The 17,951-nt window shown below is 37.7% G+C and overlaps 14 non-coding genes and 56 pseudogenes across 14 annotated transcripts in view; all 70 read right to left on the bottom strand.

Moving 5' to 3' along the window:
• Positions 1 to 90: 90 nt before the first annotated feature.
• LOC148440262 (5S ribosomal RNA) lies at positions 91 to 208 on the bottom strand (annotated as a pseudogene).
• A 116-nt stretch (positions 209 to 324) lies between these two features.
• Positions 325 to 443, bottom strand: LOC148440261 (5S ribosomal RNA; annotated as a pseudogene).
• A 351-nt stretch (positions 444 to 794) lies between these two features.
• On the bottom strand, positions 795 to 913 carry LOC148440260 (5S ribosomal RNA; annotated as a pseudogene).
• A 116-nt stretch (positions 914 to 1,029) lies between these two features.
• LOC148440259 (5S ribosomal RNA) lies at positions 1,030 to 1,148 on the bottom strand (annotated as a pseudogene).
• A 115-nt stretch (positions 1,149 to 1,263) lies between these two features.
• On the bottom strand, positions 1,264 to 1,382 carry LOC148440258 (5S ribosomal RNA). The gene has a single exon (XR_015876110.1). It is a non-coding gene; the product is annotated as a 5S ribosomal RNA (ribosomal RNA).
• Positions 1,383 to 1,499: 117 nt separating this feature from the next.
• On the bottom strand, positions 1,500 to 1,618 carry LOC148440257 (5S ribosomal RNA; annotated as a pseudogene).
• Positions 1,619 to 1,969: 351 nt separating this feature from the next.
• On the bottom strand, positions 1,970 to 2,087 carry LOC148440256 (5S ribosomal RNA; annotated as a pseudogene).
• Positions 2,088 to 2,203: 116 nt separating this feature from the next.
• On the bottom strand, positions 2,204 to 2,322 carry LOC148440255 (5S ribosomal RNA). The gene has a single exon (XR_015875963.1). It is a non-coding gene; the product is annotated as a 5S ribosomal RNA (ribosomal RNA).
• A 116-nt stretch (positions 2,323 to 2,438) lies between these two features.
• LOC148440254 (5S ribosomal RNA) lies at positions 2,439 to 2,557 on the bottom strand. The gene has a single exon (XR_015875962.1). It is a non-coding gene; the product is annotated as a 5S ribosomal RNA (ribosomal RNA).
• A 115-nt stretch (positions 2,558 to 2,672) lies between these two features.
• LOC148440253 (5S ribosomal RNA) lies at positions 2,673 to 2,791 on the bottom strand (annotated as a pseudogene).
• A 116-nt stretch (positions 2,792 to 2,907) lies between these two features.
• LOC148440252 (5S ribosomal RNA) lies at positions 2,908 to 3,026 on the bottom strand (annotated as a pseudogene).
• A 116-nt stretch (positions 3,027 to 3,142) lies between these two features.
• LOC148440251 (5S ribosomal RNA) lies at positions 3,143 to 3,261 on the bottom strand (annotated as a pseudogene).
• Positions 3,262 to 3,612: 351 nt separating this feature from the next.
• LOC148440250 (5S ribosomal RNA) lies at positions 3,613 to 3,731 on the bottom strand. The gene has a single exon (XR_015875961.1). It is a non-coding gene; the product is annotated as a 5S ribosomal RNA (ribosomal RNA).
• Positions 3,732 to 3,846: 115 nt separating this feature from the next.
• LOC148440249 (5S ribosomal RNA) lies at positions 3,847 to 3,965 on the bottom strand (annotated as a pseudogene).
• Positions 3,966 to 4,080: 115 nt separating this feature from the next.
• LOC148440248 (5S ribosomal RNA) lies at positions 4,081 to 4,199 on the bottom strand (annotated as a pseudogene).
• A 116-nt stretch (positions 4,200 to 4,315) lies between these two features.
• On the bottom strand, positions 4,316 to 4,434 carry LOC148440247 (5S ribosomal RNA; annotated as a pseudogene).
• A 115-nt stretch (positions 4,435 to 4,549) lies between these two features.
• Positions 4,550 to 4,668, bottom strand: LOC148440246 (5S ribosomal RNA; annotated as a pseudogene).
• Positions 4,669 to 5,014: 346 nt separating this feature from the next.
• Positions 5,015 to 5,133, bottom strand: LOC148440245 (5S ribosomal RNA; annotated as a pseudogene).
• A 116-nt stretch (positions 5,134 to 5,249) lies between these two features.
• On the bottom strand, positions 5,250 to 5,368 carry LOC148440244 (5S ribosomal RNA; annotated as a pseudogene).
• Positions 5,369 to 5,484: 116 nt separating this feature from the next.
• On the bottom strand, positions 5,485 to 5,602 carry LOC148440243 (5S ribosomal RNA; annotated as a pseudogene).
• Positions 5,603 to 5,718: 116 nt separating this feature from the next.
• LOC148440242 (5S ribosomal RNA) lies at positions 5,719 to 5,837 on the bottom strand. Its single transcript, XR_015875960.1, has one exon. It is a non-coding gene; the product is annotated as a 5S ribosomal RNA (ribosomal RNA).
• Positions 5,838 to 5,953: 116 nt separating this feature from the next.
• On the bottom strand, positions 5,954 to 6,072 carry LOC148440241 (5S ribosomal RNA). Its single transcript, XR_015875959.1, has one exon. It is a non-coding gene; the product is annotated as a 5S ribosomal RNA (ribosomal RNA).
• A 115-nt stretch (positions 6,073 to 6,187) lies between these two features.
• LOC148440240 (5S ribosomal RNA) lies at positions 6,188 to 6,306 on the bottom strand (annotated as a pseudogene).
• Positions 6,307 to 6,422: 116 nt separating this feature from the next.
• Positions 6,423 to 6,540, bottom strand: LOC148440239 (5S ribosomal RNA; annotated as a pseudogene).
• A 116-nt stretch (positions 6,541 to 6,656) lies between these two features.
• LOC148440238 (5S ribosomal RNA) lies at positions 6,657 to 6,775 on the bottom strand. Its single transcript, XR_015875958.1, has one exon. It is a non-coding gene; the product is annotated as a 5S ribosomal RNA (ribosomal RNA).
• A 116-nt stretch (positions 6,776 to 6,891) lies between these two features.
• LOC148440237 (5S ribosomal RNA) lies at positions 6,892 to 7,010 on the bottom strand. The gene has a single exon (XR_015875957.1). It is a non-coding gene; the product is annotated as a 5S ribosomal RNA (ribosomal RNA).
• A 115-nt stretch (positions 7,011 to 7,125) lies between these two features.
• On the bottom strand, positions 7,126 to 7,244 carry LOC148440236 (5S ribosomal RNA; annotated as a pseudogene).
• A 116-nt stretch (positions 7,245 to 7,360) lies between these two features.
• Positions 7,361 to 7,479, bottom strand: LOC148440235 (5S ribosomal RNA; annotated as a pseudogene).
• Positions 7,480 to 7,595: 116 nt separating this feature from the next.
• On the bottom strand, positions 7,596 to 7,714 carry LOC148440234 (5S ribosomal RNA; annotated as a pseudogene).
• A 351-nt stretch (positions 7,715 to 8,065) lies between these two features.
• LOC148440233 (5S ribosomal RNA) lies at positions 8,066 to 8,184 on the bottom strand. The gene has a single exon (XR_015875956.1). It is a non-coding gene; the product is annotated as a 5S ribosomal RNA (ribosomal RNA).
• Positions 8,185 to 8,299: 115 nt separating this feature from the next.
• LOC148440232 (5S ribosomal RNA) lies at positions 8,300 to 8,418 on the bottom strand (annotated as a pseudogene).
• Positions 8,419 to 8,534: 116 nt separating this feature from the next.
• LOC148440231 (5S ribosomal RNA) lies at positions 8,535 to 8,653 on the bottom strand (annotated as a pseudogene).
• A 115-nt stretch (positions 8,654 to 8,768) lies between these two features.
• Positions 8,769 to 8,887, bottom strand: LOC148440230 (5S ribosomal RNA; annotated as a pseudogene).
• Positions 8,888 to 9,233: 346 nt separating this feature from the next.
• Positions 9,234 to 9,352, bottom strand: LOC148440229 (5S ribosomal RNA; annotated as a pseudogene).
• A 116-nt stretch (positions 9,353 to 9,468) lies between these two features.
• Positions 9,469 to 9,587, bottom strand: LOC148440228 (5S ribosomal RNA; annotated as a pseudogene).
• Positions 9,588 to 9,703: 116 nt separating this feature from the next.
• On the bottom strand, positions 9,704 to 9,821 carry LOC148440227 (5S ribosomal RNA; annotated as a pseudogene).
• A 116-nt stretch (positions 9,822 to 9,937) lies between these two features.
• LOC148440226 (5S ribosomal RNA) lies at positions 9,938 to 10,056 on the bottom strand. The gene has a single exon (XR_015875954.1). It is a non-coding gene; the product is annotated as a 5S ribosomal RNA (ribosomal RNA).
• Positions 10,057 to 10,172: 116 nt separating this feature from the next.
• LOC148440225 (5S ribosomal RNA) lies at positions 10,173 to 10,291 on the bottom strand. Its single transcript, XR_015875953.1, has one exon. It is a non-coding gene; the product is annotated as a 5S ribosomal RNA (ribosomal RNA).
• A 115-nt stretch (positions 10,292 to 10,406) lies between these two features.
• On the bottom strand, positions 10,407 to 10,525 carry LOC148440224 (5S ribosomal RNA; annotated as a pseudogene).
• Positions 10,526 to 10,641: 116 nt separating this feature from the next.
• Positions 10,642 to 10,759, bottom strand: LOC148440223 (5S ribosomal RNA; annotated as a pseudogene).
• A 116-nt stretch (positions 10,760 to 10,875) lies between these two features.
• LOC148440222 (5S ribosomal RNA) lies at positions 10,876 to 10,994 on the bottom strand (annotated as a pseudogene).
• A 116-nt stretch (positions 10,995 to 11,110) lies between these two features.
• Positions 11,111 to 11,229, bottom strand: LOC148440221 (5S ribosomal RNA; annotated as a pseudogene).
• A 351-nt stretch (positions 11,230 to 11,580) lies between these two features.
• Positions 11,581 to 11,699, bottom strand: LOC148440220 (5S ribosomal RNA; annotated as a pseudogene).
• A 116-nt stretch (positions 11,700 to 11,815) lies between these two features.
• Positions 11,816 to 11,934, bottom strand: LOC148440219 (5S ribosomal RNA). The gene has a single exon (XR_015875952.1). It is a non-coding gene; the product is annotated as a 5S ribosomal RNA (ribosomal RNA).
• Positions 11,935 to 12,050: 116 nt separating this feature from the next.
• On the bottom strand, positions 12,051 to 12,169 carry LOC148440218 (5S ribosomal RNA). Its single transcript, XR_015875951.1, has one exon. It is a non-coding gene; the product is annotated as a 5S ribosomal RNA (ribosomal RNA).
• A 116-nt stretch (positions 12,170 to 12,285) lies between these two features.
• LOC148440217 (5S ribosomal RNA) lies at positions 12,286 to 12,404 on the bottom strand (annotated as a pseudogene).
• Positions 12,405 to 12,520: 116 nt separating this feature from the next.
• LOC148440216 (5S ribosomal RNA) lies at positions 12,521 to 12,639 on the bottom strand (annotated as a pseudogene).
• Positions 12,640 to 12,754: 115 nt separating this feature from the next.
• LOC148440215 (5S ribosomal RNA) lies at positions 12,755 to 12,873 on the bottom strand (annotated as a pseudogene).
• A 116-nt stretch (positions 12,874 to 12,989) lies between these two features.
• On the bottom strand, positions 12,990 to 13,108 carry LOC148440214 (5S ribosomal RNA; annotated as a pseudogene).
• A 116-nt stretch (positions 13,109 to 13,224) lies between these two features.
• On the bottom strand, positions 13,225 to 13,342 carry LOC148440213 (5S ribosomal RNA; annotated as a pseudogene).
• Positions 13,343 to 13,457: 115 nt separating this feature from the next.
• Positions 13,458 to 13,576, bottom strand: LOC148440212 (5S ribosomal RNA; annotated as a pseudogene).
• Positions 13,577 to 13,692: 116 nt separating this feature from the next.
• On the bottom strand, positions 13,693 to 13,811 carry LOC148440211 (5S ribosomal RNA; annotated as a pseudogene).
• Positions 13,812 to 13,927: 116 nt separating this feature from the next.
• Positions 13,928 to 14,046, bottom strand: LOC148440210 (5S ribosomal RNA; annotated as a pseudogene).
• A 115-nt stretch (positions 14,047 to 14,161) lies between these two features.
• Positions 14,162 to 14,280, bottom strand: LOC148440209 (5S ribosomal RNA; annotated as a pseudogene).
• Positions 14,281 to 14,396: 116 nt separating this feature from the next.
• On the bottom strand, positions 14,397 to 14,515 carry LOC148440208 (5S ribosomal RNA; annotated as a pseudogene).
• Positions 14,516 to 14,630: 115 nt separating this feature from the next.
• Positions 14,631 to 14,749, bottom strand: LOC148440207 (5S ribosomal RNA; annotated as a pseudogene).
• A 116-nt stretch (positions 14,750 to 14,865) lies between these two features.
• Positions 14,866 to 14,984, bottom strand: LOC148440206 (5S ribosomal RNA; annotated as a pseudogene).
• A 116-nt stretch (positions 14,985 to 15,100) lies between these two features.
• Positions 15,101 to 15,218, bottom strand: LOC148440205 (5S ribosomal RNA; annotated as a pseudogene).
• A 116-nt stretch (positions 15,219 to 15,334) lies between these two features.
• Positions 15,335 to 15,453, bottom strand: LOC148440204 (5S ribosomal RNA; annotated as a pseudogene).
• Positions 15,454 to 15,569: 116 nt separating this feature from the next.
• LOC148440203 (5S ribosomal RNA) lies at positions 15,570 to 15,688 on the bottom strand (annotated as a pseudogene).
• A 116-nt stretch (positions 15,689 to 15,804) lies between these two features.
• Positions 15,805 to 15,922, bottom strand: LOC148440202 (5S ribosomal RNA; annotated as a pseudogene).
• A 115-nt stretch (positions 15,923 to 16,037) lies between these two features.
• Positions 16,038 to 16,156, bottom strand: LOC148440201 (5S ribosomal RNA; annotated as a pseudogene).
• A 116-nt stretch (positions 16,157 to 16,272) lies between these two features.
• Positions 16,273 to 16,391, bottom strand: LOC148440200 (5S ribosomal RNA; annotated as a pseudogene).
• A 116-nt stretch (positions 16,392 to 16,507) lies between these two features.
• On the bottom strand, positions 16,508 to 16,626 carry LOC148440199 (5S ribosomal RNA; annotated as a pseudogene).
• Positions 16,627 to 16,741: 115 nt separating this feature from the next.
• Positions 16,742 to 16,860, bottom strand: LOC148440198 (5S ribosomal RNA; annotated as a pseudogene).
• Positions 16,861 to 16,976: 116 nt separating this feature from the next.
• On the bottom strand, positions 16,977 to 17,095 carry LOC148440197 (5S ribosomal RNA; annotated as a pseudogene).
• A 115-nt stretch (positions 17,096 to 17,210) lies between these two features.
• On the bottom strand, positions 17,211 to 17,329 carry LOC148440196 (5S ribosomal RNA; annotated as a pseudogene).
• A 116-nt stretch (positions 17,330 to 17,445) lies between these two features.
• On the bottom strand, positions 17,446 to 17,564 carry LOC148440195 (5S ribosomal RNA; annotated as a pseudogene).
• Positions 17,565 to 17,680: 116 nt separating this feature from the next.
• Positions 17,681 to 17,798, bottom strand: LOC148440194 (5S ribosomal RNA; annotated as a pseudogene).
• Positions 17,799 to 17,914: 116 nt separating this feature from the next.
• Positions 17,915 to 17,951, bottom strand: part of LOC148440193 (5S ribosomal RNA) — a 119-nt gene continuing 82 nt past the window's right edge. Inside the window, exon 1 of the ribosomal RNA XR_015876156.1 lies at positions 17,915 to 17,951. This exon is cut by the window's right edge and continues 82 nt beyond it. This is a non-coding gene — a ribosomal RNA (5S ribosomal RNA).

The following is a 17,951-nucleotide window of genomic DNA, read 5'->3' as shown; positions in this document are numbered from 1 at the left end:
TATTACTTCTTAACTCAAGGAAATTCATTGATAAGTTGAAAAAATTAAATGTAAAATGTAATAGAAAAGAATGTTCTGGCAGTATAAAATTACCTACAGCTCCTGGTATTCCAGGTGGTCTCCCATCCAAGTACTAACCAGGCCCAACACTGCATAGCTTCCAAGATCAGATGAGATTGGGCATGTCCACTGTGGTTTGGCTGTAGGTGCTCAAAAGCTTTAAATTTAGACCGCTTTTACTTCTTAACTCAAGTAAATTCAATGATAAGTTGAAAAAATTAAATGTAAAATGTAATAGAAAAGAATGTTATGGCAGTATAAAATTACCTACAGCACCTGGTTTTCCCAGGTGGTCTCCCATCCAAGTACTAAACAGGCCCAACACTGCATAGCTTCCAAGATCAGACGAGATTGGGCATGTCCAGTGTGGTTTGGCTGTAGGTGCTCAAAAACAATAACTTTAGACCTGTATAACTTCTTAACTCAAGTAAATTCATTGATAAGTTGAAAAAATTAAATGTAAAATGTAATAGAAAAGAATGTTATGGCAGTATAAAATTACCTACTGCACCTGGTTTTCCCAGGTGGTCTTCCATCCAAGTTCTGACCTTACCCAACACTGCATAGCTACCAAGATAAGACGAGATTGGGCATGTCCAGTGTGGATTGGCTGTAGGTGCTCAGAAGTATTAACTTTAGACCTCTATTACTTCTTAACTCAAGGAAATTCATTGATAAGTTGAAAAAATTAAATGTAAAATGTAATAGAAAAGAATGTTCTGGCAGTATAAAATTACCTACATCTCCTGGTATTCCCAGGTGGTCTCCCATCCAAGTACTAACCAGGCCCAACACTGCATAGCTTCCAAGATCAGACGAGATTGGGCATGTCCACTGTGGTTTGGCTGTAGGTGCTCAAATGCATAAAATTTAGACCGCTTTTACTTCTTAACACAAGTAAATTCATTTATAAGTTGAAAAAATCAAATGTAAAATGTAATAGAAAAGACTGTTATGGCAGTATAAAATTACCTACAGCACCTGGTATTCCCAGGTGGTTTCCCATCCAAGTACTAACCAGGCCCAACACTGCATAGCTTCCAAGATCAGACGAGATTGGGCATGTCCAGTGTGGTTTGGCTGAAGGTGCTCAAAAACATTAACTTTAGACCTCTTTTACTTCTTAACTCAAGTAAATTCAATGATAAGTTGAAAAATGAAATGTAAAATGTAATAGAAAAGAAAGTTATGGCAGTATAAAATTACCTACAGCACCTGGTATTCCCAGGTGGTCGCCCATCTAAGTACTAACCAGGCCCAACACTGCATAGCTTCCAAGATCAGACGAGATTGGGCATGTCCAGTGTGGTTTGGCTGTAGGTACTCAAAAACATTAACTTTAGACCTCTTTTACTTCTTAACTCAAGTAAATTCATTGATAAGTTGAAAAAATCAAATGTAAAATGTAATAAAAAAGAATGATTTTGGCTGTCTAAAATTACCTACAGCAACTGGTATTCCCAGGTGGTCTCCCATCCAAGTACAAACCAGGCCCAACACTGCATAGCTTCCAAGATCAGACGAGATTGGGCATGTCCAGTGTGGTTTGACTGTAGATGCTCAAAATCATTAACTTTAGACCTGTATTACTTCTTAACTCAAGTAAATTCATTGATAAGTTGAAAAAATTAAATGTAAAATGTAATAGAAAAGAATGTTATGGCAGTATAAAATTACCTACTGCACCTGGTTTTCCCAGGTGGTCTCCCAACCAAGTTCTGACCATACCCAACACTGCATAGCTACCAAGATAAGACGAGATTGGGCATGTCCAGTGTTGATTGGCTGTAGGTGCTCAAAAGTATTAACTTTAGACCTCTATTACTTCTTAACTCAAGGAAATTCATTGATAAGTTGAAAAAATTAAATGTAAAATGTAATAGAAAAGAATGTTCTGGCAGTATAAAATTACCTACAGCTCCTGGTATTCCAGGTGGTCTCCCATCCAAGTACTAACCAGGCCCAACACTGCATAGCTTCCAAGATCAGACGAGATTGGGCATGTCCACTGTGGTTTGGCTGTAGGTACTCAAAAGCTTTAAATTTAGACCGCTTTTACTTCTTAACTCAAGTAAATTCAATGATAAGTTGAAAAAATTAAATGTAAAATGTAATAGAAAAGAATGTTATAGCAGTATAAAATTACCTACAGCACCTGGTATTCCCAGGTGGTCTCCCATCCAAGTACTAACCAGGCCCAACACTGCATAGCTTCCAAGATCAGACGAGATTGGGCATGTCCAGTGTGGTTTGGCTGTAGGTGCTCAAAAACATTAACTTTAGACCTCTATTACTTCTTAACTCAAGTAAATTCATTGATAAGTTGAAAAAATTAAATGTAAAATGTAATAGAAAAGACTGTTATGGCAGTATAAAATTACCTACAGCACCTGGTATTCCCAGGTGGTCTCCCATCCAAGTACTAACCAGGCCCAACACTGCATAGCTTCCAAGATCAGACGAGATTGGGCATGTCCAGTGTGGTTTGGCTGTAGGTGCTCAAAGACATTAACTTTAGACTTCTTTTACTTCTTAACTCAAGTAAATTCAATGATAAGTTGAAAAATGAAATGTAAAATGTAATAGAAAAGAATGTTATGGCAGTATAAAATTAGCTTCAGCACCTAGTATTCCCAGGTGGTCTCCCATCTAAGTACTAACCAGGCCCAACACTGCATAGCTTCCAAGATCAGACGAGATTTGGCATGTCCAGTGTGGTTAGGCTGTAGGTGCTCAAAAACATTAACTTTAGATCTCTTTTACTTCTTAACTCAAGTAAATTCATTGATAAGTTGAAAAAATTAAATGTAAAATATAATAGAAAAGAATGTTATGGCTGCATAAAATTACCTACAGCACCTGGTATTCCCAGGTGGTCTCCCATCCAAGTACTAACCAGGCTCAAAACTGCATAGCTTCCAAGATCAGACGAGATTGGGGATGTCCACTGTGGTTTGGCTGTAGGTGATCAAAAGCATTAAATTTAGACCTCTTTTACTTCTTAACACAAGTAAATTCATTGATAAGTTGAAAAAATTAAATGTAAAATGTAATAGAAAAGGTAGTTATGGCAGTTTAAAATTAACTACAGCACCAGGGATTCCTAGGTAGTCTCCCATCCAAGTACTAACCAGTCCCAACACTGCACAGCTTCCAAGTTCAGACGAGATTGGGCATGTCCAGTGTGGTTTGGCTGTAGGTGCTCAAAAACATTAACTTTAGACCTGTATTACTTCTTAACTCAAGTAAATTCATTGATAAGTTGAAAAAATTAAATGTAAAATGTAATAGAAAAGAATGTTATGGCAGTATAAAATAACCTACTGCACCTGGTTTTCCCAGGTGGTCTCCCATCAAAGTACTGACCAGGCACAACACTGCATAGCTACCAAGAAAAGACGAGATTGGGCATGTCCAGTGTGGATTGGCTGTAGGTGCTCAAAAGTATTAACTTTAGACCTCTATTACTTCTTTTCTCAAGGAAATTCATTGATAAGTTGAAAAAATTAAATGTAAAATGTAATAGAAAAGAATGTTATGGCAGTATAAAATTACCTACAGCACCTGGTATTCCCAGGTGGTCTCCCATCCAAGTACTAACCAGGCCCAACACTGCATAGCTTCCAAGATCAGACGAGATTGGGCATGTCCAGTGTGGTTTGGCTGTAGGTGCTCAAAAACATTAACTTTAGACCTCTTTTACTTCTTAACTCAAGTAAATTCAATGATAAGTTGAAAAATTAAATGTAAAATGTAATAGAAAAGAATGTAATGGCAGTAAAAAATTACCTACAGCTCCTGGTATTCCCAGGTGGTCTCCCATCCAAGTACTAACCAGGCCCAACACTGCATAGCTTCCAAGATCAGACGAGATTGGGCATGTCCAGTGTGGTTTGGCTGTAGGTGCTCAAAAACATTAACTTTAGACCTCTTTTACTTCTTAACTCAAGTAAATTCAATGATAAGTTGAAAAATTAAATGTAAAATGTAATAGAAAAGAATGTAATGGCAGTAAAAAATTACCTACAGCTCCTGGTATTCCCAGGTGGTCTCCCATCCAAGTACTAACCAGGCCCAACACTGCATAGCTTCCAAGATCAGACGAGATTGGGCATGTCCAGTGTGGTTTGGCTGTAGGTGCTCAAAAACATTAACTTTAGACCTCTATTACTTCTTAACTCAAGTAAATTCATTGATAAGTTGAAAAAATTAAATTTAAAATGTAATAGAAAAGAATGTTCTGGCAGTATAAAATTACCTACAGCACCTGGTAATCCCAGGTGGTCTCCCATCCAAGTACTAACCAGGCCCAACACTGCCTAGCTTCCAAGTTCAGACGAGATTGGGCATGTCCAGTGTGGTTTGGCTGTAGGTGCTCAAAAGCATTAACTTTAGACCTCTTTTACTTCTTAACTCAAGTAAATTCAATGATAAGTTGAAAAATGAAATGTAAAATGTAATAGAAAAGAATGTTATGGCAGTATAAAATTACCTACAGCACCTAGTATTCCCAGGTGGTCTCCCATCCAAGTACTAACCAGGCCCAACACTGCATAGCTTCCAAGATCAGACGAGATTGGGCATGTCTAGTGTGGTTTGGCTGTAGGTGCTCAAAACCATTAACTTTAGACCTCTTTTACTTCTTAACTCAAGTAAATTCATTGATAAGTTGAAAAAATGAAATGTAGAATGTAATAGAAAAGAATGTTTTGGCTGTCTAAAATTACCTACCTGGTATTCCAAGGTGGTCTCCCATCCAAGTACAAACCAGGCCCAACACTGCATAGCTTCCAAGATCAGACGAGATTGGGCATGTCCACTGTGGTTTGGCTGTAGGTGCTCAAAAGCATTAAATTTAGACCGCTTTTACTTCTTAACACAAGTAAATTCATTGATAAGTTGAAAAAATTAAATGTAAAATGTAATAGAAAAGAATGTTATGGCAGTTTAAAATTACCTACAGCACCTGTGATTCCTAGGTAGTCACCAATCCAAGTACTAACCAGTCCCAACACTGCATAGCTTCCAAGATCAGACGAGATTGGGCATGTCCAGTGTGGTTTGGCTGTAGGTGCTCAAAAACATTAACTTTAGACCTGTATTACTTCTTAACTCAAGTAAATTAATTGATAAGTTGAAAAAATTAAATGTAAAATGTAATAGAAAAGAATGTTATGGGAGTATAAAATTACCTACTGCACCTGGTATTCCCAGGTGGTCTCCCATCCAAGTACTAACCAGGCCCAACACTGCATAGCTTCCAAGATCAGACGAGATTTGGCATGTCCAGTGTGGATTGGCTGTAGGTGCTCAAAAGTATTAACTTTAGACCTCTATTACTTCTTAACTCAAGGAAATTCATTGATAAGTTGAAAAAATTAAATGTAAAATGTAATAGAAAAGAATGTTCTGGCAGTAAAAAATTACCTACAGCTCCTGGTATTCCAGGTGGTCTCCCATCCAAGTACTAACCAGGCCCAACACTGCATAGCTTCCAAGATCAGACGAGATTGGGCATGTCCACTGTGGTTTGGCTGTAGGTGCTCAAAAGCTTTAAATTTAGACCGCTTTTACTTCTTAACTCAAGTAAATTCAATGATAAGTTGAAAAAATTAAATGTAAAATGTAATAGAAAAGAATGTTATGGCAGTATAAAATTACCTACAGCACCTGGTATTCCCAGGTGGTCTCCCATCCAAGTACTAACCAGGCCCAACACTGCATAGCTTCCAAGATCAGACGAGATTGGGCATGTCCAGTGTGGTTTGGCTGTAGGTGCTCAAAAACATTAACTTTAGACCTCTATTACTTCTTAACTCAAGTAAATTCATTGATAAGTTGAAAAAATTAAATGTAAAATGTAATAGAAAAGAATGTTATGGCAGTATAAAATTACCTACAGCACCTGGTATTCCCAGGTGGTCTCCCATCCAAGTACTAACCAGGCCCAACACTGCATAGCTTCCAAGATCAGACGAGATTGGGCATGTCCAGTGTGGTTTGGCTGTAGGTGCTCAAAGACATTAACTTTAGACTTCGTTTACTTCTTAACTCAAGTAAATTCAATGATAAGTTGAAAAATTAAATGTAAAATGTAATAGAAAAGAATGTTATGGCTGCATAAAATTACCTTCAGCACCTGGTATTCCCAGGTGGTCTCCCATCCAAGTACTAACCAGGCACAACACTGCATAGCTTCCAAGATCAGACGAGATTGGGCATGTCCAGTGTGGTTTGGCAGTAGGTGCTCAAAAACATTAACTTTAGACCTCTATTACTTCTTAACTCAAGTAAATTCATTGATAAGTTGAAAAATTTAAATGTAAAATGTAATAGAAAAGAATGTTCTGGCAGTATAAAATTACCTACAGCTCCTGGTATTCCAGGTGGTCTCCCATCCAAGTACTAACCAGGCCCAACACTGCATAGCTTCCAAGATCAGACGAGATTGGGCATGTCCACTGTGGTTTGGCTGTAGGTACTCAAAAGCTTTAAATTTAGACCGCTTTTACTTCTTAACTCAAGTAAATTCAATGATAAGTTGAAAAAATTAAATGTAAAATGTAATAGAAAAGAATGTTATAGCAGTATAAAATTACCTACAGCACCTGGTATTCCCAGGTGGTCTCCCATCCAAGTACTAACCAGGCCCAACACTGCATAGCTTCCAAGATCAGACGAGATTGGGCATGTCCAGTGTGGTTTGGCTGTAGGTGCTCAAAAACATTAACTTTAGACCTCTATTACTTCTTAACTCAAGTAAATTCATTGATAAGTTGAAAAAATTAAATGTAAAATGTAATAGAAAAGACTGTTATGGCAGTATAAAATTACCTACAGCACCTGGTATTCCCAGGTGGTCTCCCATCCAAGTACTAACCAGGCCCAACACTGCATAGCTTCCAAGATCAGACGAGATTGGGCATGTCCAGTGTGGTTTGGCTGTAGGTGCTCAAAGACATTAACTTTAGACTTCTTTTACTTCTTAACTCAAGTAAATTCAATGATAAGTTGAAAAATGAAATGTAAAATGTAATAGAAAAGAATGTTATGGCAGTATAAAATTAGCTTCAGCACCTAGTATTCCCAGGTGGTCTCCCATCTAAGTACTAACCAGGCCCAACACTGCATAGCTTCCAAGATCAGACGAGATTTGGCATGTCCAGTGTGGTTAGGCTGTAGGTGCTCAAAAACATTAACTTTAGATCTCTTTTACTTCTTAACTCAAGTAAATTCATTGATAAGTTGAAAAAATTAAATGTAAAATATAATAGAAAAGAATGTTATGGCTGCATAAAATTACCTACAGCACCTGGTATTCCCAGGTGGTCTCCCATCCAAGTACTAACCAGGCTCAAAACTGCATAGCTTCCAAGATCAGACGAGATTGGGGATGTCCACTGTGGTTTGGCTGTAGGTGATCAAAAGCATTAAATTTAGACCTCTTTTACTTCTTAACACAAGTAAATTCATTGATAAGTTGAAAAAATTAAATGTAAAATGTAATAGAAAAGGTAGTTATGGCAGTTTAAAATTAACTACAGCACCAGGGATTCCTAGGTAGTCTCCCATCCAAGTACTAACCAGTCCCAACACTGCACAGCTTCCAAGTTCAGACGAGATTGGGCATGTCCAGTGTGGTTTGGCTGTAGGTGCTCAAAAACATTAACTTTAGACCTGTATTACTTCTTAACTCAAGTAAATTCATTGATAAGTTGAAAAAATTAAATGTAAAATGTAATAGAAAAGAATGTTATGGCAGTATAAAATAACCTACTGCACCTGGTTTTCCCAGGTGGTCTCCCATCAAAGTACTGACCAGGCACAACACTGCATAGCTACCAAGAAAAGACGAGATTGGGCATGTCCAGTGTGGATTGGCTGTAGGTGCTCAAAAGTATTAACTTTAGACCTCTATTACTTCTTTTCTCAAGGAAATTCATTGATAAGTTGAAAAAATTAAATGTAAAATGTAATAGAAAAGAATGTTATGGCAGTATAAAATTACCTACAGCACCTGGTATTCCCAGGTGGTCTCCCATCCAAGTACTAACCAGGCCCAACACTGCATAGCTTCCAAGATCAGACGAGATTGGGCATGTCCAGTGTGGTTTGGCTGTAGGTGCTCAAAAACATTAACTTTAGACCTCTTTTACTTCTTAACTCAAGTAAATTCAATGATAAGTTGAAAAATTAAATGTAAAATGTAATAGAAAAGAATGTAATGGCAGTAAAAAATTACCTACAGCTCCTGGTATTCCCAGGTGGTCTCCCATCCAAGTACTAACCAGGCCCAACACTGCATAGCTTCCAAGATCAGACGAGATTGGGCATGTCCAGTGTGGTTTGGCTGTAGGTGCTCAAAAACATTAACTTTAGACCTCTATTACTTCTTAACTCAAGTAAATTCATTGATAAGTTGAAAAAATTAAATTTAAAATGTAATAGAAAAGAATGTTCTGGCAGTATAAAATTACCTACAGCACCTGGTAATCCCAGGTGGTCTCCCATCCAAGTACTAACCAGGCCCAACACTGCCTAGCTTCCAAGTTCAGACGAGATTGGGCATGTCCAGTGTGGTTTGGCTGTAGGTGCTCAAAAGCATTAACTTTAGACCTCTTTTACTTCTTAACTCAAGTAAATTCAATGATAAGTTGAAAAATGAAATGTAAAATGTAATAGAAAAGAATGTTATGGCAGTATAAAATTACCTACAGCACCTAGTATTCCCAGGTGGTCTCCCATCCAAGTACTAACCAGGCCCAACACTGCATAGCTTCCAAGATCAGACGAGATTGGGCATGTCTAGTGTGGTTTGGCTGTAGGTGCTCAAAACCATTAACTTTAGACCTCTTTTACTTCTTAACTCAAGTAAATTCATTGATAAGTTGAAAAAATGAAATGTAGAATGTAATAGAAAAGAATGTTTTGGCTGTCTAAAATTACCTACCTGGTATTCCAAGGTGGTCTCCCATCCAAGTACAAACCAGGCCCAACACTGCATAGCTTCCAAGATCAGACGAGATTGGGCATGTCCACTGTGGTTTGGCTGTAGGTGCTCAAAAGCATTAAATTTAGACCGCTTTTACTTCTTAACACAAGTAAATTCATTGATAAGTTGAAAAAATTAAATGTAAAATGTAATAGAAAAGAATGTTATGGCAGTTTAAAATTACCTACAGCACCTGTGATTCCTAGGTAGTCACCAATCCAAGTACTAACCAGTCCCAACACTGCATAGCTTCCAAGATCAGACGAGATTGGGCATGTCCAGTGTGGTTTGGCTGTAGGTGCTCAAAAACATTAACTTTAGACCTGTATTACTTCTTAACTCAAGTAAATTAATTGATAAGTTGAAAAAATTAAATGTAAAATGTAATAGAAAAGAATGTTATGGGAGTATAAAATTACCTACTGCACCTGGTATTCCCAGGTGGTCTCCCATCCAAGTACTAACCAGGCCCAACACTGCATAGCTTCCAAGATCAGACGAGATTTGGCATGTCCAGTGTGGATTGGCTGTAGGTGCTCAAAAGTATTAACTTTAGACCTCTATTACTTCTTAACTCAAGGAAATTCATTGATAAGTTGAAAAAATTAAATGTAAAATGTAATAGAAAAGAATGTTCTGGCAGTAAAAAATTACCTACAGCTCCTGGTATTCCAGGTGGTCTCCCATCCAAGTACTAACCAGGCCCAACACTGCATAGCTTCCAAGATCAGACGAGATTGGGCATGTCCACTGTGGTTTGGCTGTAGGTGCTCAAAAGCTTTAAATTTAGACCGCTTTTACTTCTTAACTCAAGTAAATTCAATGATAAGTTGAAAAAATTAAATGTAAAATGTAATAGAAAAGAATGTTATGGCAGTATAAAATTACCTACAGCACCTGGTATTCCCAGGTGGTCTCCCATCCAAGTACTAACCAGGCCCAACACTGCATAGCTTCCAAGATCAGACGAGATTGGGCATGTCCAGTGTGGTTTGGCTGTAGGTGCTCAAAAACATTAACTTTAGACCTCTATTACTTCTTAACTCAAGTAAATTCATTGATAAGTTGAAAAAATTAAATGTAAAATGTAATAGAAAAGAATGTTATGGCAGTATAAAATTACCTACAGCACCTGGTATTCCCAGGTGGTCTCCCATCCAAGTACTAACCAGGCCCAACACTGCATAGCTTCCAAGATCAGACGAGATTGGGCATGTCCAGTGTGGTTTGGCTGTAGGTGCTCAAAGACATTAACTTTAGACTTCGTTTACTTCTTAACTCAAGTAAATTCAATGATAAGTTGAAAAATTAAATGTAAAATGTAATAGAAAAGAATGTTATGGCTGCATAAAATTACCTTCAGCACCTGGTATTCCCAGGTGGTCTCCCATCCAAGTACTAACCAGGCACAACACTGCATAGCTTCCAAGATCAGACGAGATTGGGCATGTCCAGTGTGGTTTGGCAGTAGGTGCTCAAAAACATTAACTTTAGACCTCTATTACTTCTTAACTCAAGTAAATTCATTGATAAGTTGAAAAATTTAAATGTAAAATGTAATAGAAAAGAATGTTCTGGCAGTATAAAATTACCTACAGCTCCTGGTATTCCCAGGTGGTCTCCCATCCAAGTACTAACCAGCCCAACACTGCATAGCTTCCAAGGTCAGACGAGATTGGGCATGTCCAGTGTGGTTTGGCTGTAGGTGCTCAAAAACAATAACTTTAGACCGGTATTACTTCTTAACTCAAGTAAATTCATTGATAAGTTGAAAAAATTAAATGTAAAATGTAATAGAAAAGAATGTTATGGCAGTATAAAATTACCTACTGCACCTGGTTTTCCCAGGTGGTCTCCCATCCAAGTACTAACCAGGCTCAACACTGCATAGCTTCCAAGATCAGACGAGATTGGGGATGTCCACTGTGGTTTGGCTGTAGGTGCTCAAAAGCATTAAATTTAGACCTCTTTTACTTCTTAACACAAGTAAATTCATTGATAAGTTGAAAAAATTAAATGTAAAATGTAATAGAAAAGGTAGTTATGGCAGTTTAAAATTACCTACAGCACCAGGGATTCCTAGGTAGTCTCCCATCCAAGTACTAACCAGTCCCAACACTGCACAGCTTCCAAGATCAGACGAGATTGGGCATGTCCAGTGTGGTTTGGCTGTAGGTGCTCAAAAACATTAACTTTAGACCTGTATTACTTCTTAACTCAAGTAAATTCATTGATAAGTTGAAAAAATTAAATGTAAAATGTAATAGAAAAGAATGTTATGGCAGTATAAAATTACCTACTGCACCTGGTTTTCCCAGGTGGTCTCCCATCAAAGTACTGACCAGGCACAACACTGCATAGCTACCAAGAAAAGACGAGATTGGGCATGTCCAGTGTGGATTGGCTGTAGGTGCTCAAAAGTATTAACTTTAGACCTCTATTACTTCTTTTCTCAAGGAAATTCATTGATAAGTTGAAAAAATTAAATGTAAAATGTAATAGAAAAGAATGTTATGGCAGTATAAAATTACCTACAGCACCTGGTATTCCCAGGTGGTCTCCCATCCAAGTACTAACCAGGCCCAACACTGCATAGCTTCCAAGATCAGACGAGATTGGGCATGTCCACTGTGGTTTGGCTGTAGGTGCTCAAAAGCTTTAAATTTAGACCGCTTTTACTTCTTAACTCAAGTAAATTCAATGATAAGTTGAAAAAATTAAATGTAAAATGTAATAGAAAAGAATGTTATGGCAGTATAAAATTACCTACAGCACCTGGTATTCCCAGGTGGTCTCCCATCCAAGTACTAACCAGGCCCAACACTGCATAGCTTCCAAGATCAGACGAGATTGGGCATGTCCAGTGTGGTTTGGCTGTAGGTGCTCAAAAACATTAACTTTAGACCTCTATTACTTCTTAACTCAAGTAAATTCATTGATAAGTTGAAAAAATTAAATGTAAAATGTAATAGAAAAGACTGTTATGGCAGTATAAAATTACCTACAGCACCTGGTATTCCCAGGTGGTCTCCCATCCAAGTACTAACCAGGCCCAACACTGCATAGCTTCCAAGATCAGACGAGATTGGGCATGTCCAGTGTGGTTTGGCTGTAGGTGCTCAAAAACATTAACTTTAGACCTCTTTTACTTCTTAACACAAGTAAATTCATTGATAAGTTGAAAAAATTAAATGTAAAATGTAATAGAAAAGGTAGTTATGGCAGTTTAAAATTACCTACAGCACCAGGGATTCCTAGGTAGTCTCCCATCCAAGTACTAACCAGTCCCAACACTGCACAGCTTCCAAGATCAGACGAGATTGGGCATGTCCAGTGTGGTTTGGCTGTAGGTGCTCAAAAACATTAACTTTAGACCTGTATTACTTCTTAACTCAAGTAAATTCATTGATAAGTTGAAAAAATTAAAGGTAAAATGTAATAGAAAAGAATGTTATGGCAGTATAAAATTACCTACAGCACCTGGTATTCTCAGGTGGTCTCCCATCCAAGTACTAACCAGGACCAACTCTGCATAGCTTCCAAGATCAGACGAGATTGGGCATGTCCAGTGTGGTTTGGCTGTAGGTGCTCAAAAACATTAACTTTAGACCTCTTTTACTTCTTAACTCAAGTAAATTCAATGATAAGTTGAAAAATTAAATGTAAAATGTAATAGAAAAGAATGTTATGGCAGTAAAAAATTACCTACAGCTCCTTGTATTCCCAGGTGGTCTCCCATCCAAGTACTAACCAGGCCCAACACTGCATAGCTTCCAAGATCAGACGAGATTGTGCATGTCCAGTGTGGTTTGGCTGTAGGTGCTCAAAAACATTAACTTTAGACCTCTATTACTTCTTAACTCAAGTAAATTCATTGATAAGTTGAAAAAATTAAATTTAAAATGTAATAGAAAAGAATGTTATGGCAGTATAAATTTACCTACAGCACCTGGTAATCCCAGGTGGTCTCCCATCCAAGTACTAACCAGGCCCAAAACTGCCTAGCTGCCAAGTTCAGACGAGATTGGGCATGTCCAGTGTGGTTTGGCAGTAGGTGCTCAAAAACATTAACTTTAGACCTCTATTACTTCTTAACTCAAGTAAATTCATTGATAAGTTGAAAAATTTAAATGTAAAATGTAATAGAAAAGAATGTTCTGGCAGTATAAAATTACCTACAGCTCCTGGTATTCCCAGGTGGTCTCCCATCCAAGTACTAACCAGCCCAACACTGCATAGCTTCCAAGATCAGACGAGATTGGGCATGTCCAGTGTGGTTTGGCTGTAGGTGCTCAAAAACAATAACTTTAGACCTGTATTACTTCTTAACTCAAGTAAATTCATTGATAAGTGAAAAAATTAAATGTAAAATGTAATAGAAAAGAATGTTATGGCAGTATAAAATTACCTACTGCACCTTGTTTTCCCAGGTGGTCTCCCATCCAAGTACTAACCAGGCTCAACACTGCAGAGCTTCCAAGATCAGACGAGATTGGGGATGTCCACTGTGGTTTGGCTGTAGGTGCTCAAAAGCATTAAATTTAGACCTCTTTTACTTCTTAACACAAGTAAATTCATTGATAAGTTGAAAAAATTAAATGTAAAATGTAATAGAAAAGGTAGTTATGGCAGTTTAAAATTACCTACAGCACCAGGGATTCCTAGGTAGTCTCCCATCCAAGTACTAACCAGTCCCAACACTGCACAGCTTCCAAGATCAGACGAGATTGGGCATGTCCAGTGTGGTTTGGCTGTAGGTGCTCAAAAACATTAACTTTAGACCTGTATTACTTCTTAACTCAAGTAAATTCATTGATAAGTTGAAAAAATTAAAGGTAAAATGTAATAGAAAAGAATGTTATGGCAGTATAAAATTACCTACAGCACCTGGTATTCTCAGGTGGTCTCCCATCCAAGTACTAACCAGGACCAACACTGCATAGCTTCCAAGATCAGACGAGATTGGGCATGTCCAGTGTGGTTTGGCTGTAGGTGCTCAAAAACATTAACTTTAGACCTCTTTTACTTCTTAACTCAAGTAAATTCAATGATAAGTTGAAAAATTAAATGTAAAATGTAATAGAAAAGAATGTTATGGCAGTAAAAAATTACCTACAGCTCCTTGTATTCCCAGGTGGTCTCCCATTCAAGTACTAACCAGGCCCAACACTGCATAGCTTCCAAGATCAGACGAGATTGTGCATGTCCAGTGTGGTTTGGCTGTAGGTGCTCAAAAACATTAACTTTAGACCTCTATTACTTCTTAACTCAAGTAAATTCATTGATAAGTTGAAAAAATTAAATTTAAAATGTAATAGAAAAGAATGTTATGGCAGTATAAAATTACCTACAGCACCTGGTAATCCCAGGTGGTCTCCCATCCAAGTACTAACCAGGCCCAACACTGCCTAGCTGCCAAGTTCAGACGAGATTGGGCATGTCCAGTGTGGTTTGCCTGTAGGTGCTCAAAAACATTAACTTTAGACCTCTTTTACTTCTTAACTCAAGTAAATTCAATGATAAGTTGAAAAATGAAATGTAAAATGTAATAGAAAAGAATGTTATGGCAGTATAAAATTACCTACAGCACCTAGTATTCCCAGGTGGTCTCCCATCCAAGTACTAACCAGGCCCAACACTGCATAGCTTCCAAGATCAGACGAGATTGGGCATGTCTAGTGTGGTTTGGCTGTAGGTGCTCAAAACCATTAACTTTAGACCTCTTTTACTTCTTAACTCAAGTAAATTCATTGATAAGTTGAAAAAATGAAATGTAGAATGTAATAGAAAAGAATGTTTTGGCTGTCTAAAATTACCTACAGCACCTGGTATTCCAAGGTGGTCCCCCATCAAAGTACAAACCAAGCCCAACACTGCATAGCTTCCAAGATCAGACGAGATTGGGCATGTCCACTGTGGTTTGGCTGTAGGTGCTCAAAAGCATTAAATTTAGACCGCTTTTACTTCTTAACACAAGTAAATTCATTGATAAGTTGAAAAAATTAAATGTAAAATGTAATAGAAAAGAATGTTATGGCAGTATAAAATTACCTACAGCTCATGGTATTCCAGGTGGTCTCCCATCCAAGTACTAACCAGGCCCAACACTGCATAGCTTCCAATATCAGACGAGATTGGGCATGTCCACTGTGGTTTGGCTGTAGGTGCTCAAAAGCTTTAAATTTAGACCGCTTTTACTTCTTAACTCAAGTAAATTCAATGATAAGTTGAAAAAATTAAATGTAAAATGTAATAGAAAAGAATGTTATGGCAGTATAAAATTACCTACAGCACCTGGAATTCCCAGGTGGTCTCCCATCCAAGTACTAACCAGTCCCAACACTGCATATCTTCCAAGATCAGACGAGATTGGGCATGTCCAGTGTGGTTTGGCTGTAGGTGCTCAAAAACATTAACTTTAGACCTCTATTACTTCTTAACTCAAGTAAATTCATTGATAAGTTGAAAAAATTAAATTTAAAATGTAATAGAAAAGAATGTTATGGCAGTATAAAATTACCTACAGCACCTGGTAATCCCAGGTGGTCTCCCATCCAAGTACTAACCAGGCCCAAAACTGCCTAGCTGCCAAGTTCAGACGAGATTGGGCATGTCCAGTGTGGTTTGGCAGTAGGTGCTCAAAAACATTAACTTTAGACCTCTATTACTTCTTAACTCAAGTAAATTCATTGATAAGTTGAAAAATTTAAATGTAAAATGTAATAGAAAAGAATGTTCTGGCAGTATAAAATTACCTACAGCTCCTGGTATTCCCAGGTGGTCTCCCATCCAAGTACTAACCAGCCCAACACTGCATAGCTTTCAAGATCAGACGAGATTGGGCATGTCCAGTGTGGTTTGGCTGTAGGTGCTCAAAAACAATAACTTTAGACCTGTATTACTTCTTAACTCAAGTAAATTCATTGATAAGTGAAAAAATTAAATGTAAAATGTAATAGAAAAGAATGTTATGGCAGTATAAAATTACCTACTGCACCTTGTTTTCCCAGGTGGTCTCCCATCCAAGTACTAACCAGGCTCAACACTGCAGAGCTTCCAAGATCAGACGAGATTGGGGATGTCCACTGTGGTTTGGCTGTAGGTGCTCAAAAGCATTAAATTTAGACCTCTTTTACTTCTTAACACAAGTAAATTCATTGATAAGTTGAAAAAATTAAATGTAAAATGTAATAGAAAAGGTAGTTATGGCAGTTTAAAATTACCTACAGCACCAGGGATTCCTAGGTAGTCTCCCATCCAAGTACTAACCAGTCCCAACACTGCACAGCTTCCAAGATCAGACGAGATTGGGCATGTCCAGTGTGGTTTGGCTGTAGGTGCTCAAAAACATTAACTTTAGACCTGTATTACTTCTTAACTCAAGTAAATTCATTGATAAGTTGAAAAAATTAAAGGTAAAATGTAATAGAAAAGAATGTTATGGCAGTATAAAATTACCTACAGCACCTGGTATTCTCAGGTGGTCTCCCATCCAAGTACTAACCAGGACCAACACTGCATAGCTTCCAAGATCAGACGAGATTGGGCATGTCCAGTGTGGTTTGGCTGTAGGTGCTCAAAAACATTAACTTTAGACCTCTTTTACTTCTTAACTCAAGTAAATTCAATGATAAGTTGAAAAATTAAATGTAAAATGTAATAGAAAAGAATGTTATGGCAGTAAAAAATTACCTACAGCTCCTTGTATTCCCAGGTGGTCTCCCATCCAAGTACTAACCAGGCCCAACACTGCATAGCTTCCAAGATCAGACGAGATTGTGCATGTCCAGTGTGGTTTGGCTGTAGGTGCTCAAAAACATTAACTTTAGACCTCTATTACTTCTTAACTCAAGTAAATTCATTGATAAGTTGAAAAAATTAAATTTAAAATGTAATAGAAAAGAATGTTATGGCAGTATAAAATTACCTACAGCACCTGGTAATCCCAGGTGGTCTCCCATCCAAGTACTAACCAGGCCCAACACTGCCTAGCTGCCAAGTTCAGACGAGATTGGGCATGTCCAGTGTGGTTTGCCTGTAGGTGCTCAAAAACATTAACTTTAGACCTCTTTTACTTCTTAACTCAAGTAAATTCAATGATAAGTTGAAAAATGAAATGTAAAATGTAATAGAAAAGAATGTTATGGCAGTATAAAATTACCTACAGCACCTAGTATTCCCAGGTGGTCTCCCATCCAAGTACTAACCAGGCCCAACACTGCATAGCTTCCAAGATCAGACGAGATTGGGCATGTCTAGTGTGGTTTGGCTGTAGGTGCTCAAAACCATTAACTTTAGACCTCTTTTACTTCTTAACTCAAGTAAATTCATTGATAAGTTGAAAAAATGAAATGTAGAATGTAATAGAAAAGAATGTTTTGGCTGTCTAAAATTACCTACAGCACCTGGTATTCCAAGGTGGTCCCCCATCAAAGTACAAACCAAGCCCAACACTGCATAGCTTCCAAGAACAGACGAGATTGGGCATGTCCACTGTGGTTTGGCTGTAGGTGCTCAAAAGCATTAAATTTAGACCGCTTTTACTTCTTAACACAAGTAAATTCATTGATAAGTTGAAAAAATTAAATGTAAAATGTAATAGAAAAGAATGTTATGGCAGTATAAAATTACCTACAGCTCATGGTATTCCAGGTGGTCTCCCATCCAAGTACTAACCAGGCCCAACACTGCATAGCTTCCAATATCAGACGAGATTGGGCATGTCCACTGTGGTTTGGCTGTAGGTGCTCAAAAGCTTTAAATTTAGACCGCTTTTACTTCTTAACTCAAGTAAATTCAATGATAAGTTGAAAAAATTAAATGTAAAATGTAATAGAAAAGAATGTTATGGCAGTATAAAATTACCTACAGCACCTGGAATTCCCAGGTGGTCTCCCAT

The sequence above is a fragment of the Taudactylus pleione genome, unplaced genomic scaffold (assembly GCF_031769625.1).
Source record: "Taudactylus pleione unplaced genomic scaffold, aTauple2 ptg001666l, whole genome shotgun sequence".
Lineage (NCBI taxonomy): Eukaryota > Metazoa > Chordata > Amphibia > Anura > Myobatrachidae > Taudactylus > Taudactylus pleione.
Note: the sequence above shows the minus strand (reverse complement) of the source record. Positions and strands in the feature narration are given on the sequence as shown.